Source organism: Carcharodon carcharias, chromosome 3, assembly GCF_017639515.1.
Source record: "Carcharodon carcharias isolate sCarCar2 chromosome 3, sCarCar2.pri, whole genome shotgun sequence".
NCBI classification, from domain to species: Eukaryota; Metazoa; Chordata; class Chondrichthyes; order Lamniformes; family Lamnidae; genus Carcharodon; species Carcharodon carcharias.
Genome location: NC_054469.1, coordinates 222,930,517 through 222,946,646, shown reverse-complemented (window position 1 = coordinate 222,946,646; position 16,130 = coordinate 222,930,517).

The following is a 16,130-nucleotide window of genomic DNA, read 5'->3' as shown; positions in this document are numbered from 1 at the left end:
CCCCCACCACCACCCCACGCCCTAACAGTGGCTGTACTGTAGGACAGAGAATAAATCAGAAGATAACAAGGGCATGTAAAAAGGTAGTACATTAATCATAGGTGACCTTAATCTTCATGTAGATTAGGAAAATCAAATTGGCAGAGCTAGCAAGAATTCATAAAGTGTATCTGGGACAGTTTGTTGTCGATCCGACCAAGGATCAGGTTATTTTGGATCTGGTAATGTGTCATGAGGCAGGTTTAATAAATGATCCCCAAGAGTAAAAGATCCCCTAGGAAACAGTGACCATGACATGGTAGAATTTAGCATTCAATTTGAGAGTGAGAAACTTGGGTCAGAAACAACTGTGCTAAACTTAAATAAGGGAAATTACAAAGGAATGAGGGCAAAGTGGGCTGGAGTGGACTGGGAAAGGAGTATAGTAGAAAAGATAGTTGATGAACAGTAGCAGACGTTTAAGAAAATAGTTCATGAGTCACATTAAAGATATACCCTAGTGAGGAAGAAGGATTTTAGGAAGGGGATAAACCATCCATGGTTAACCAAAGATGTTAAGGAGAGTATCAAATTGAAAGAAAAAGCATATGGGAACACCAGCCCCTCGATGTTCCCCTCCAAGTCACTCACCATCCTGACTTGGAAATATATGAGCATTCCTTCACTGTCGCTGAGTCAAAATCCTGGAACTCCATCCCTAACAGCACTGTGGGTGTACCTACACTACATGGACTGCACAGTTCAAGAAAGCAGCTTATCATCACCCACTCAAAGGACAATTAGAAATACAAAATAAACGCTGGCCTAGCCAGCAACACGCACATTCCATCAATGAATGAAAAAAAAAATTTCAAATTTGGAAATGATCCCAAAAGGCTTCAAAAGAGATGGAATTCAAAGACACTGCCAAAGAAGGAGGAGATTTTTAGGAGAGTTGACCAAAAGGTTGGTCAGAGATTAGAGTTAAAAACAAAACAGGAAGATGGAAGGGCTTAAGGATGAAATTCCAGGGGCAGAATCATCTCAGATTTAAACTGAGTGCATTAGCGGGCGGATAAAATGACATTTTAGCTGCCGGCCGCAATGGGGGGTTTACATGTCGTATCGCCCCAAACCCGCCACATTATTTATGCATTCCCATGGTGGGTGGGTCTCACTCTCTCACCACGCCATCACCTCACCGCTTCATCACGCCGGGCACCATATTTAAAGTCCAGCCGCGTGCACAGCTCTCAGTGCTTCCAGCCCACGACTGCTGCAGGGAAGATATTCACGAAAGGCAAAAAAGACTGCAGCCCCCAGGTCCAGCCATGCATCCCTTGAGCACCTTTTGGATGTCATGCAGGCCCCCCAGGATGTCCTCTATCTCCGCTCTGGCCCCAGGATGGGCAGCGGCATGGGCATGACCAATCAGGTGGTGGGCAGCGGTGATCAGTGCAATCGCCCTTCAGAAGCGGACGGACACGCAGTGCCGCAAGAGGATGAATGATCTCCTCCGTTCCACCAGGGTCTGTCAATCTTCTCATCACTCTCACCTCACTCACTCAGAAAACCCATCACACACCCACAGGGCCCTCACTCACTGCCAGTTAAAGGGACATCATCACTCACTCTCTCATACTCACCGTCATTGTCCTCATCCTGTCCATGGGACAACTCACCACCCACACATGCCACACATATTTATCATCTGGCCTGGCAGACATCCTGCTTACACTTTCTCCATCTCTATCCATACAGGACAAGCTGGCGCACAACAACAGGGAGAGGTTGCAGACCGGTGGAGGAATGCCTGAAATCAAGGTCCTCATGGACTTTGAAAACAGAGCCATCCAGCTGGCCGGCGATAACCAGGATCGGTCCTGTGCTGACGGTGAGGTCAGCGCTGCTCTACCAAGTGAGGGTCCAGCAGTAACATACATCAGTTAACCATGCTGTGAGTGATGTGTCCTGTTTCACAGGCCACTGCCGTGCACTAATTATCTCTCCTTGCTTTCACAGGCACAGCTGGGAAACAGCCGACAGTGTCGATGACACAGGGCCTCCAATCAAGCCCCGAAGGAACCTCTGAAGAGGAATCTGAAGTCACCCTCCATGAAGTCCCATCACAGCGCTCACTCACACCCTCCACCAGTGCAGAGGCACACACCTCAGCGGGACCTAGCTTTAGAGTAGTGCAGGATTAGAATCTGGTGAGCACATCGCACAGTCTGAGCCACAGCAGGTGGAGGCAGGGTCTTCCCAGGTGTCCGTCACTTGGAGGACTGCTGGAGGCCAGGAATTTGCTGAGTCCGAGTCAGATGAGGAGCCTCTGGACCCGGTCATGTCCCAGGTGCTGGAGCTGCAAAGGCAAGCTCGGGAACATCTGGAAGGGATGTCCAGCTGATCTACTCAAATTGTAAGGCACAATGGAGGAATCCATCCACCTTCACTCTGAGGTAATAGTGCTGGCATGCCAACGCACTGAGGTCAACACTTGTAGGATGGCAGCTGTCCTGGAGACCTTGGTCCAGGACATTAGTCCTGCACTGATGCGCGGGCTCAACTCCATCACTGATGCCATATTTGGCCTCCAACACTGTGTACGCGAGAGGTGCCGGGCAGCTTGATCTCACTCCAGCTACCCCTGCTCCTCAAGGAGTCAGCCAGGAGCCCTTGGGCACCCATAGGGAGGAGGATCAGCAGGTGCACACCCCTGGGCATTCTCACAGCGGGCATTCATGCTGCTATAAGCTAGACTGGAGTCAAACATTCACAGATACAATGTGAGGATCTACGGGGTCACCTTACTGAATGTCATCATCATCCTTCACAAATCTAGCAGCTATGAGGGCCTCCCAAACGTGCCTGCCTTGTCTAGCCAGTGCAAGGGCCTCATCCCTGTCATCGTCGCCTTCGAGGACCACCCCACCCTCATTCCCGTTGGTGTCCTCCTCAGCTCCTCTCCCTGTTGCAGCGCTGGGTTACAAAGGAAGCAACAGACAATGACGATGCGTGACACCCTCTGTGGACTGTATTGCAGGGCTCCACCAGACCGGCCCAGGTACCGGAAACTCATCTTCAGCGTTACGATGGTCTGCTCCACCAAGTTACGAGCTGCAGCATGAGCCTCGTTATAGCGTCGCTCTGCTGCAGTCTGAGGCTGCCACATGGGTGTCATCAGCCACAGCCTCTGCAGGTAGCCCTTATCCCCCAGGAGCCTTCCCTGCAGCCTCTGTGGATCCTGGAAGACCCCAGGGATCTGTGACCGACTGACTGAGGATGTAGGAGACGTGCACACTCCCTGGAAACTGTGCACAGACCTGCAGGATGTGTTTCTGGTGGTCGCACACCAGCTGCACACTCAGTGGAACCCCTTGCGGTTGATACAGTTCACCGAGTGTTGCGATGGAGATCTGAGCACCAGGTGAGTGCAGTCGATCGCACTCTGCACCTGTGGGAAACCCAAGGTCTGGGCGAATCCAATCGCTCTTGCATCCTGGATGTCCTGGTCCCGGGTGAAATGCACAAAGTTGTGTGCCCTCGCAAAGATGGCATCAGTGACTTCATGGATGCATTTGTGGTTGGAGGCTTGAGAGATGCCACAGAGGTAACCTGTGGAGCCCTGAAAGGAGCCACTGGTATAGAAATTGAGCACCACTGTCACTTTCACTCCCAATAACAGTGGATGCCCCCCATGTCCCTGTGGTGCCAAATCCTGCAGTAGCTGGCGGAGGTGACTGACCAGTTCCATAGTCATGTGCAGTCTTTGGTGACACTGGTTCTTGGTCAGGAAAGAAAGGCGGCGTCTATAGACCCTGGGCTTTGCTGGGCGCTGACCAGTGATGGCTCACCGTGGCTTTTCAGCAACTCAGGCGCAGGCATTCTCCTAACCCACCCTGCAAGGCTGTGCTGTCAGCTTGAACCATGGGGGGGTGCTGGTCCAAACTAGGATGGTGATGTTGCAAGGGGCTGTGAGCACCTCCAGCAGTGACTGCTCCATGGCCAGCTTTAGCGAGGAGATTGTACAACATGTGCAGTCAGCCAACTGTTCTGCCGTCCACTAAAACACTCATAACTTTGCGGTCTGTGCTGGAGGAGGGTGCGGTGGGGTGAAAAGTTTTGGAGCACTTGGTGGCACTTTGATGCCTCTGCGTTGCTTGAGTGGTTGGATAAGATAGAAGCCTGGCTCCAATCATATCAATGTGGCTGCATCTGAACTGTCTCAGTTGCAGAGGAACAGTCACTTTATATAAAATTTCCCTAATGCGTGGCCACTTCCCTCGCCCACCCTACCCCCCACCCTGGATGCTTATGCGCTATATTCACCTGCAGGACAACCCTTGACCACCTCCCCCCCCCCCCAAACACGTTGCCTCAATGGCAGGGCTACCCTTGACAACCCCCAACGCTCCTCAAGCTTGAAGTCCAACAGGCGACCCTGGGCAGTGCTGCACAACATTCCTGAGCACTCACCTCCAAGCTCCCCTCTAAGGGCAGCCCGCCAAGTACATGCCTTCTATGTGTTGCTGTGAAACACGTTGGCGTGCTATCACACTGACGCTTTCCCACCGACGTGGACAGACGATCCAGTGGTGACGGGGGGGACGATTCTGGTGGGCTGCCTTGATGTTGATATTACAATGAGGTTCCCAACGGCGGGCTGAGTGGACGATCGCCAACCGGTTTCACACCGTCGTGAAACTGATCACGCCATACTGTCCGCTCACGCCACTGAACACGACTGGCGCTGGCACGGAAAGTCCCGGCCCAGAACTTGGGGGTCTAAAGGTGGCTGAAAGGGCAGCTGCCGATAGCGTGGTGAAAACTCAGAGGGTGGTTGCAGAGGCCAGGGACAGAGGAGATTACAGTGAGGGGCGAGGACTGTGAAGGGATTTAAACATGAGTGCGAGAACTTTAAATCGGAGGTTTTGCAGATCGGGACCCAAACTTGTTCAATGAGGACAAGGGTAATGTTTGAGCAAAATACAATATGGACAGCAGAGTTTTGTGACTTGCATACGAAACCCACTTGCAATAAAATTGTAGCTGGAAATGTACTGGCTTTTTCTCTTAATCAACAACTCACAACCACCTCAATGCGGAATTGCCAGTCAATGGGGCCCGTTTGACAAATTCTATTCTAAAATTTCTATTGATTTTGCTCGTGGGATGAAAACCAATAACATAAGGAAACACAATCCCAGTCAGTATCTATAAATGACACCACATACCACCTGAAATTAAAAACTAGCCTTTGCTTTCAGACACTGACTGACTTCAAATTTTATTTCAGATATCCAGCATTCATGGCTTTCCCATATAAAATATTTTTTGGCCAAGTTTCCTCAAACCCTGTAGTATTCTGAAGATTTCTGTGGAACATTCATGGTATGAAACGAAGTATTTTAATACTGCTTTTTTTGAGAAAATGAAAATAACTTGCTCCCAAGTTCCACCTTGTGGTTATTGCAGAAATTACACCCAGAGCCACAACAGCTGCACAAAATACTCAGACCAAATAATGGTGTGTGTGAGCGATCCTCACTGTTACTCTTCTTCTTCTACTTAGACAGTCTGTTGGGAGCGAGGGTGACTTACTTCCGCTCTGGCGCGATGGGTTCTGAGATGGCTGATAAGTCCAATGTGCGATCTGCAGACTCTGTTACATGGGGTGGGGGGGGGGGGGGGGGGGGGGGGGGGTGGCGGGGCTGGTGGGCAAGTAGTGCTTGAAGGATCGGGTTTATTGAGTTGTTGGGAGGTTGGTGCACTCTATCCAATGCTTCAACGGTGGGGAGATGGTGGCATAGTGGTAATGTTACTGGACTGGTAATCCAGAGACCCAGGGTAATGCTCTTGGGGCATGGGTTCAAATCCAACCAACTGGTGGGTATTGAATTCAATGAATAAATGTGGAATATAAAAAGTCTCAGAAATGGTGACCATGAAATTATTATTGTCATAAAAACCCATCTGGTTCACTAATGCCCCCCGGGGAAGGAAATCTGCCATCCTCACCCAGTCTGGCCTACATGTGACTCCAGACCCACAGCAATGTGACTGACTCTTAACTGCCCTAGATAGCCATTCAGTTCAAGGGCAATTAGGAATGGGCAACAAATGTTGGCCTCGTCAGCGATGCCCACATCCCATGAAAGGATTTAAAAAAAAAACACTTCGACTCTGCATGTTCTAGACAAAGTCTCTCAAAGTGTTAACTTGGTGCCGTCCTGAATGAACCTTTCCAATTTGGTCAGTCATAGGCCAGGAACCCCCATGAGTCAACAGTTTGACATAATTAGGGATCTCTGGGGTCATTGCTAAAGCATTTTCACTGTCCCCCTGGGTGTCTCCTGCCATGACTGAGTTCCAAGTGGCGCAATTGCTTAGGGAGTCTGGTGTGAGGCAGAATGACATGTCCTGCCGCAGTGGAGCTGGTGTTGAGTGATAAACGCCTTGGTGCTGGACAAGTCAACTTGGGCGAGGACGCTGCTGTTGTACCACCTTTCTTGCCACCAGATTTGGAGGATCTTGTGAAGGCATCACAATTTTTAATGTGCAAATGGACCAGCAAATTTAGTGGTGAAGAGATTCCCCATGATTTGAAAAGTGCCATAAGCTGCTGGATGGTTTTCACTGGCTGCTTCACTGCTAGCTTCATGATAATGACATCTCACCCTCAACCTGAGTTTCATATCATTGGTACATTTACACATCTTTTGCCATTAAACCCTCCACAGAATGAGTCAATCCCCTATTGGTAAACGGCCATCAAGGTGATATGTAACCCTGGAGTCTCCACCATATTCCTATGCCATGGGATCCTTCTCCCCTTTCCCAGGTTTCCTATGCTTCCCTCCACCTTTGCTATTTTCCTGTTGCCATTCACACCTCATCTGGCCGCATCTTTTTGTTTCTTTACTTGTCCTGGCGCCATCTTCTTTTACCTTGCACTATCATCCCATTTGTCATTTAATCTCTCCTGCCTTCCATCCTATCACTGATTTTTGTCTTTCATCCTTTTCCTCTCTCCCTGCTGCACTCACTTAAAACTTGTCACATCTCCAACACCTTCCAGTTCCGATGAAAGGTGACGACCTGAAACACGAACTCTGGTGCTGCTTGACCTGCTGAGTACCGCCAGCACTTTCTGATTCACTTAAGAGTATATTGTACTCGTCTCTCAGTGGGACGTTGATAGGCTCTTTATTCCGGAAACACAGTAACATTCCTACATTCATGTCCTGTTGGGTAATAAATTATTGTTGCTTGAAGCTTTTGGTCTGTGGCCCACTTGGTGGCATCTTGTCGATGGTTTAGAAGGTTGTCAGTTCAAGACCAACTCCAGGGACTTGAGCACGATGATCAGTGCAGGACTGAGAGAGTGCTGCAGTGACAGAGGTGCTGGTTTTTGGATGAGACATTAATATAAGGCCCGGTCTGCTCTCTCAGCTGGGCATAAATGATCCCATGACTATATTTCAAAGGGCAGGAGAATTATCCCCGGTGTTCTGGCCAATATTGATCCCTCAAGTAACATCACTAAAAAACAGATTATATGGTCATTATCACATTGCTGTTTGTGGGAGCTTGCTGTGTGCAAATTGGCTGCCTTGCTTCTTATAACAGTAACTACACTTCACACTTCAAAAGTACTTCATTGGCTGCATAACACTCTGAGATGTACTGAGGTTGTAAAAGGTGCTATACAAATATAAGTGCTTTTTTCAAGTTGCATGTTGACTCATTTAGAACTTCACCTTGTTTAATTAAAGCACTAATGGCTTTTTTTAAAAAAGTTTCAGTCTATGTAGTTGAAATTTATTTGTATTTACGTCTGTTTGAAAAAAATACATAATTCCCCCAGTTGACATCCGGTGATGTTTCCAACAGAGAGAGAGTCAGGAAAAGGAGATCAGGATAAGGAGACTTTCCCTCAGGACGTTAGGGATTCTCTTAGTATAGGTGTTGGAGTGGAGTGGGGATCAACAACTTCTGGAGCTTAGATAGATGATTCAAGTGCACAGCTCCAGGGGTAAGAGCAGGTGGAAGGAACTATGAAACCAATCTCTGAAGAGAGGGGTAAAAAACCCATTAAAACTGAAACAACGGAAGAACAGAAGGACTAGCTGTTCCAAATTTACTGTTAGCCAGGTTAGGATTGCTGACGGGATTGTGGAACTGAGATTAATGAGTACCAGTGTGAGAATGGCTGTGAGAAATCTGCAGGTTCTGTGCTGATCAAGCTCCATCTAGAGGCAGTATACAGATCCAAAACTGACATTGGGAGAGCATGACACATAGCAACCTTAATATATTATAGATATATACCCAAAGATTGGTTTCTCCATTTTTCCGCCATATTAAGATACAACTGCTAATGTTTGTATGAAATTTGCTTCTGTGGAAAATGGCCTGAATGGATAAACAATTCTTTCTCTGGGGTGCATTTCAGGCTATAACAGGAGATTGGCCTGACTCCTGCAGAAATTTAGGCCTCTTAAGAATTTTCCACAAGTGTTTGATTGGCACACTATCCATCATCAAGATAATAATCTCGGGATTGCTACCTGAGCCATGGGCAAGCTGGCTTCGGGTAAATAAATTCAAGGAGTTAAATGCATGGCTCAGAGATTGGTGTGGGACGAATGGGTTTCAGTTCATGGGGCCCTGGCACCACTACTGGGGTAGAAGGGAGCTATTCTGGTGGGACGGGCTTCACTTGAACTGTGCTGGGTCTAGTGTTCTGGTGAACTGAATCACCAGAGCTGTAGAGAGGGCTTTAAACAAAATAGAGGGGCCAGGGGGAGGGGGGGTGGTTCTGGAAAGGGGATTCGTTGGGATACAAAGCAAAAGGATATGGCAGCATTGCAGGGCAGCTATTGAGGTAATGATATCCAGAGAGTGACAGGAAGGGACAGAGTGTACAAACATAAAAAAACTGCAGGAAATAGGGTCAAAGGGGGAAAAAAATGGTAAAAAGGCAAAATTAATGGCTCTTTACTTAAATGCACATAATATTCAGAACAAAATAAATGAATTAACAGCACAAATAGAAGTTAATGGGTATGATGTTATAGCCATTATGGAGACGTTGTTACAAGGAGATCTAGGCTGGGAACTAAATATTCAGTGGCATGTGACTTTTCAAATGAACAGGCAGGAAAGGGTGGTGGGGTAGCTTTGTTAGTGTGAGGTGGAATAAGTATGATAGCAAGAAATGATCTTGGATTGGATTGATAGAATCAATACAGTGGAGGTAAGAAATAACAAGGGGAAGAAGACACTGGTGGGAGTAGTCTATAGCCCCCCTAACAGTAGCTATACTGTAGGACAGAGAATAAATCAGGAGATAACGAGAGCATGCAAAAAAAGCAGTACATTAATCAAGGGTGACTTTAATCTAGATTGGTAAAATCAAATTGGCAGAGGTAGATGTGAGCAAGAATTCATAGAGTGTATTCGGGACAGTTTCTTAGAACAATATGTTGTGAATCCAACCAACGATCGGGCTACTTTGGACCTGGTAATGTGTAATGAGGCAAGTTTAATAAACGATCTTAGAGTAAAGGATCCGCTAGGAAAGTGACCATAACATGGTAGAATTTAGCATTCAGTTTGAGAGTGAGAAACTTGGGTCAGAAACAACTGTGCTAAACTTAAATAAGGTAATTACAATGGAACAAGGGCAGAGTTGGCTGGAGTGGACTGGGAAAGGAGTATAGCAGAAAAGACAGTTAATGAGCAATGGTAGACATTTAAGAAAATAGTTCATGGCTCTCAATAAAGATATATCCCAGTTAGGAAGAGGGATTTAAGGAAGGGGATAAATCAAAAAATAGTTAATCAAGGAAGTTAAGGATAGTATCACATTGAAAGAAAAAAAACATACAACGTGGCAAAGATTATTGGTAAGACAGAGGGTTGGGAAAGTTTTAAAAACCTAACAAAAGATGACCAAAAAAAAAAAGAGGGAGAAAATAAACTTTAAGGGTAAACTAGCAAGTAATATAAAAACGGACAGTAAGAGCTTTTTTAAATATATAAAAAGGAAGAGAGAGCCCAAAGTGAACATCAGTCCATTAGAGAATGAGACTGGAGAAATAACTTCCTGGAAACCAGGAAATCGCAGAGGAGTTGAATAAATACTTTGCATCAGTCTTCATGTAGAAGATACTAGTAGCATTCCAAAAATACTAAATAATCAAGGGGAAAAAGTGGGGGAGGAAATAAATGCATTAACTATCACTTGAGAAAAAGTACTAGAGAAACTAATGGGGTTAAAGATAAGTCCCCTGGACCTGATGGGTTGCGTCTTAGGATACTAAAGGAAGTAGCTACAGAGATAGTGAATGCACTGGTAGTAATCTTCCAAGAATCCTTAGATTTTGGAAAAGTCCCAGAGGATCGGATATGGCTAATGTAACATCCTTATTCAAAACGAGAGACAAAAAGCAGGTAACTTATAGGCCAGTTAGCTTAACATCTGTCATTGGGAAAATGTTGGAGTCTATTATAAAGGATGTAATAGCAGAGCATTTAGAAATATATAATCTAATCAAGCAGAGTCGGCATGGCTTCATGAAGGGGAAATCATGCCTAACCAATTTATTGGAATTCTTTGAGGAGGTAACAAGCAGGATAAAGGGGAACTAGTAGATGTAATATATTTGGCTATCCAAAAGTCGCTCAATAAGGTAACGCACATAAGGCTACTTAATAAGATAAAAGCCCATGGTGTTGGGGGTAGCATATGAGCATGGATAGAGAATTGGCTAACAGAAGACAGAGAGTTGGGGTAAGGGGGGCATTTTCGGGATGGCAGCCTGTAACTAGTGGAGTGCCACGGGGATCAGGGCCTCAATTATTTAGAATATGTATTAATGACTTAGATGAGGGAAGTGAATGTACTATCACAGTTTGTGGATGATACAAAAATAGGCTGGAAGGCAAGTGGTGAGGACGACACAAGGAGTCTACAGAAGGATATAGACAGGTTAAGTGAGTGGGCAAAAACTTGGCAGATGGAATATAATATGGGAAAATGTGAGGTTATGCACTTTGGCAGGAAGAATAGAAGAGATGAATATTATTTAAATGGAGAAATACGGCAGAAGGCTGCAGCACAGGGGGATTTGGGAGTCCTTGTGCATGAATCCCAAAAAGCTAACATACAAGTTCAATAAGTAACAAGGAAGGCAAATGGAATGTTGGCCTTTATTTCAAAGGGAATAGAGTATAAAAAGGGGAAGTCTTGCTCAAACTATACAAGGCACTAGATAGACCACACTTGGAATACTGTGAATAATTTTGTCCCCCTTATCTAAGGAAAGATAAACTGGTATTGGAGTCACTCCAGCGAAGGTTCACTAGCTTGATCACGGGTATGGAGGGATTTTCTTATGAGGAGAGGTTGAGTAGGTTGGGCCTGTACTCATTGGAGTTTAGAAGAATGAGAGGTGAACTTGTTGAAACACAAGGTTCTTAGGGGACTTGACAGGGTGGATGCTGAGAGATCGTTTCCCCTTATGGGAGGGTCTAGAATCAGAGGGCATAATCTCAGAGTAAGGGGTCACCCATTTAAAACAGAGATGAGGGGAAATTTCTCCTCTCAGACGGTCGTGAATCTGTGGAATTCTTTACCGCAGAGGACTGTAGAGGCTGGGTCATTAAGTATATTCAAGACTGAGATAGACAGATTTTTAATCAGTAAGGGAATCAAGGGTTATGGGGAAAAGGCAGGAAAGTGGAGCTGAGGGTTATAAGATCAGCCATCATCTTATTGAATGGCGGAACAGACTCAATGGGCCAAATGGCCTACTTCTGCTCCTATGTCTTATGGTTTTAACTTAAACATCCTCCCTCTCCACCAATGACACACAGTGGCAGCAGTGTGAACCATCTACAAGATGCACTGCAGCACCTTCCAAACCCACAACTCCTACCAACTTAGAAGGGCAAGGGCAGCAATTACATGGGAACACAATCACCTGCAAGTTGCCCTTGCACCATCTTGTCTTGGAAATATATTGCAGTTCCTCTGGGAGTACCTTCAGCACACGGACTTCAGAGATTCAAGAAGGCATCCCACCATCTCACGGGCAACTTGGATAGTCAAGAAGTATTCATTTAGCCAACACCTTGAGAGTCAGCATATAAAGAGACTTTCTCAGGTAGTGGGTCTGGAATACAGACTGGCCTATCATGTTAACAAGTCCCAAAGCAACACAATTAATTAGCAATAATGTACTTGCTAACAAGATATAGCTTAGTCAAACACTGGTGATGAACAATAAACAATTAGACAGGAGCTCGACACAGAAAGAGCTTTTATTTTTAAGTCTGTCATAAAACAAAGCATAGCTCCCTCTAGTGAAAAGTTAACCTTTACAGAAACATTCAGAAAATACGGTTCACTTGAAAAGTTTTCATTCGAGGAACATTTGCCTTCTCCCAAGATTAACTTGAAGGGAGATAGTTTGTGTATCTCTGCAAAGGTTTCCCTCAATTTTTGAATGCAGTTTAACCTCCATATATTTCAGGAAATGGAGAAACAATAAACCCCTGCAGAAACTTGAGGAATTTTATAAGAAATAGGAGTAGGTCATTTGACCTCTCTAGCCTGCTACACCATTCAATAAGATCATGGCTTATCTGATTGTGTTTTGAATTGCACATTCCCATCTACCCCCGATAACCTTTGGTTTCCTTGCCTAACAAGAATCTATCTTAAAAATATTCAACGACCCCACCCCTCCTTCTGAGGCAGACAGTTGCGAAGTCACACAACCTTCAGAGAAAAAAAAAACTCTCCTCATCTCAGTCCTAAAAGGGCGACCCCTAAATTTAAAAACAGTGCTCCTCCTAGTTCTGGGCTCATCCACAAGTGGAAACATCCTTTCCACGTATACTATACTCCTGTGAGATTCACATAATCATTCCTACTGCTTAAGCCCTGCCTGCAAAATAGGATATGATCATTCATTAAAAAGAAAGTGCTGCCCAAAGTAATAATCTTCAAAACAAGAGAAATCACAAAGGAGTTGAGAAAGGGCTAAGATTTATAAACTCTATGCTCCAAAAAAAAGACAATATTAGCAGCAAACTCTTTGTAGAAACACACTCTAGGTTTCTTAGTCAAACAAAACAAACCTTATTTACACAAGAGCTTCCCCCGCTGCTGGTATCAATCTAGCCCCTCATTCAGCCACTTTTTTCCTAATTACCCCCTCCCTACAATTTATTCCCCTGCACTGGTCATGCATTGGTTGAACAAATCACATGACCTCTACTCATTTGAACTGGTCTTAAAGTGACAGTCATCACATGCTCAATCCTTTTGCCCCCCCCCCCCCCCCACCTTCATTCCTCCATGTATCTCTGAGTTACAGTTCATCGCATGAATAACATAAGCTAGCTGGAAATTTCAAATAAGGTCAGATGCACCAAGAATCATAAGGCTCTACAGGAAAATTGTGAAAGCCGAGTGGCTAGTATCTCCATTCCCAACTTGACTGAATGTGTTGACCGGCACTGGGGTGTAGCAGAGATAACGAGGAGACCTCATTGAGAGTTAAAAGTCGTTTGGGAGTTTGTATATTGTTACAGGCATAAGTCGAAACTTGCCAGGACTGAAGGCATTTGCCCAGTAGGAACATCAGTCACTAGTTGGCAGGCAAACATGCTCAATGCATCTTTATATTAAAAGTATCACAGGAAAATACCTTCCTGAAGTGCTGATCCAACTAGTAAGAATAGGCCCTGTGCTCATCACAGATCAGATACAATTATATTGTTAACCAACTTCACTAAATGTAGATAGGGCGCAGAGGAGATTTGGCAGGATGTTAGCAGGGATGAGGGGCTTCAGTTATGAGGAGAGCTTGAAAAAGTTTGGACTGTTCTCATTGGAAGAGACAAGGTTAAGAGGGGTCCTTGGAGGTTTTCAAGATGATGGGAGGTCCTGATGGGAGAGAAATTTTTCCCTTGGGGGAGGAGGGGGGGTTTGGGAGGGAGGGGTGTGGGAAGGAGGGGTGGCTCAAAAACCAGACATCACGGGATTCAATATCACACGGAAACGATCAAAAGGGGGAGATGAGAAGATTTTTTTTTTCCCCGCACTCAAGAAAGTTGTCACGATCTGGAAAGCTCAACCTAAAAAGGTGGTGGGAGCTGATTCCATAATTTTAAATGGGGGTTGGATGGGGCTTTGGAGGATGAGGAACTGACAGGGTCACAGATACAAAGCAAGGGCTTGGGACTAAGCAGGAGTATTCTTTCAGGGGGCCGGCGTAGGCATGTCAGACTGAATGGCCTCTTCCCGTGCTATAAATTGCTATGCCAGTCAAAAAAAAAATCATTTACTGAACACACTTGTTATGAAAGCGTAATAATTTTCATAACATTTTTCTGGTTTGTTGTAAAATAGGTTTGTGGGTGAGTGTGGATGGCTCCGTCTGTGTGCTTCAATTATACCTGGGGTCAGGTAGACTGCAAGTTTAAAATTATCAAAAGAAGCTAGGTGTGGAAATGTGTTTGAAATGCTGAGTAAATGTGGATGCTGGCTTAGCATGTAAGGTGTGAAAGAAATCTGCATTTTTAGATAAGTGAAGGGATTGTTTGGATTTCAAAGGGATGTTAGCCTGTTTACAGCTAGCCAGAGAAGCAAGGCTGAGCAGTGTGTTTATTTTTCCCCAAAGGTTACTGACAATATTGGTAACATGAAAGTTTTTATATTATGGGAAAGGTACAGTTCCAAAGGCATATGGAACAATGGAATTTATATATTACTGAGAGAAACATATATAAAAGGAGAAGGGAAGGCTATGTTGGGGGCCATGTAAGATCTAACAGGAGTGTGCGAAACAGACTTGAAGAAGCCTCCAGCCATTTGTGCATAAATCTGTTGTGTCCAGTAACTAAAGCTGGAAAAGCCATTTGGAATTCCACTGTCAAGTGGGTAATGTGTTAACCAGCTGGTTTTGTTCTTAAAACTAAAATCTATTTTGAATTCTTGTCTTAAAGGGGCTCTGTAATAAGGAGTCAGGTTAATTAGGAATTTGAGTTGTTATAGTATTAAGTAATTGTAGTCTTATGTATGTGCTTGTTATGGCACAGCAGCTGATAAAGGGATTTGTTTAAACCCCAAAGGGAAACTTGAACAACTGTCATAGCCTATATTTTCAATTGGCATGCTTGAGATGCAGCTCTGAATTCAGGAATAAGACCACCGAGCCTCTAAAAGTTTTTTTTTTTATATATAAAACTAAATTAAACATTTATTAATTGAACAAATTAAACACATATACATGTCTGCAAATTACCACCATAACAACTTTTAAACAAATCCCCAAATTAATCACTTCCAGGTAGATCTTCACCAAGGCAAGAGTAACCCATAGACTTTAAACAGACACCAGACAAAGCACATTTAACCGTATGAATTCAAAATGAGGTTCCTTTGCAGACACAGTTGTAGGCTTACAGGCTGGTTAGATCTTAAATGCCTCTGACTTACACACACAATCCCCTTTCTGTTTATACCTAGCTTTTCCTTTGAATGTAAATTTTCCATGGTATCACTAGGCTTTTCTTTACATCTTCTACTAACATTTTCATCCTGCTAATTTTATTAGTAATATAAACACAATGCTTGGTGTCTCCCAGCTAGGTGCAAGATTTCACTCATTCTTTTATTTAAAAATGCAAATTTCCCCCTTGACACCCATGTTTCTAAACTTCTCTGTGCTTATCTAATTACCATTTCAAACCGACTTCTTTCTATACATCAAAGCCCGCAGGATTTAATCCAGTTAAGACACACACTTAGACACAGACCCTATTATAATTCCATTCTAAAAATCATTTCCAATAACATTATAGACATTAATATCTCTTCATTACAGTGCTTGAAATCTTTTATTTTGTTAATAAATATTTAAATTTTTAAAATCTCTATAGGTCTTAGTGGACTCACTACTTCTGAATTCGGTGCACACATCTTCTCACAATACAAATTGCAAAACCATTGTGATAGCACGACCTAGTTTCTCTTGTGGACTTGGTCTGCCTGACACACATCATCTGCCATGTCATAACAACACTTCTTTGCTAACTAAAACTGCTAACTTGAACAGCAAGACCGTTGAAAT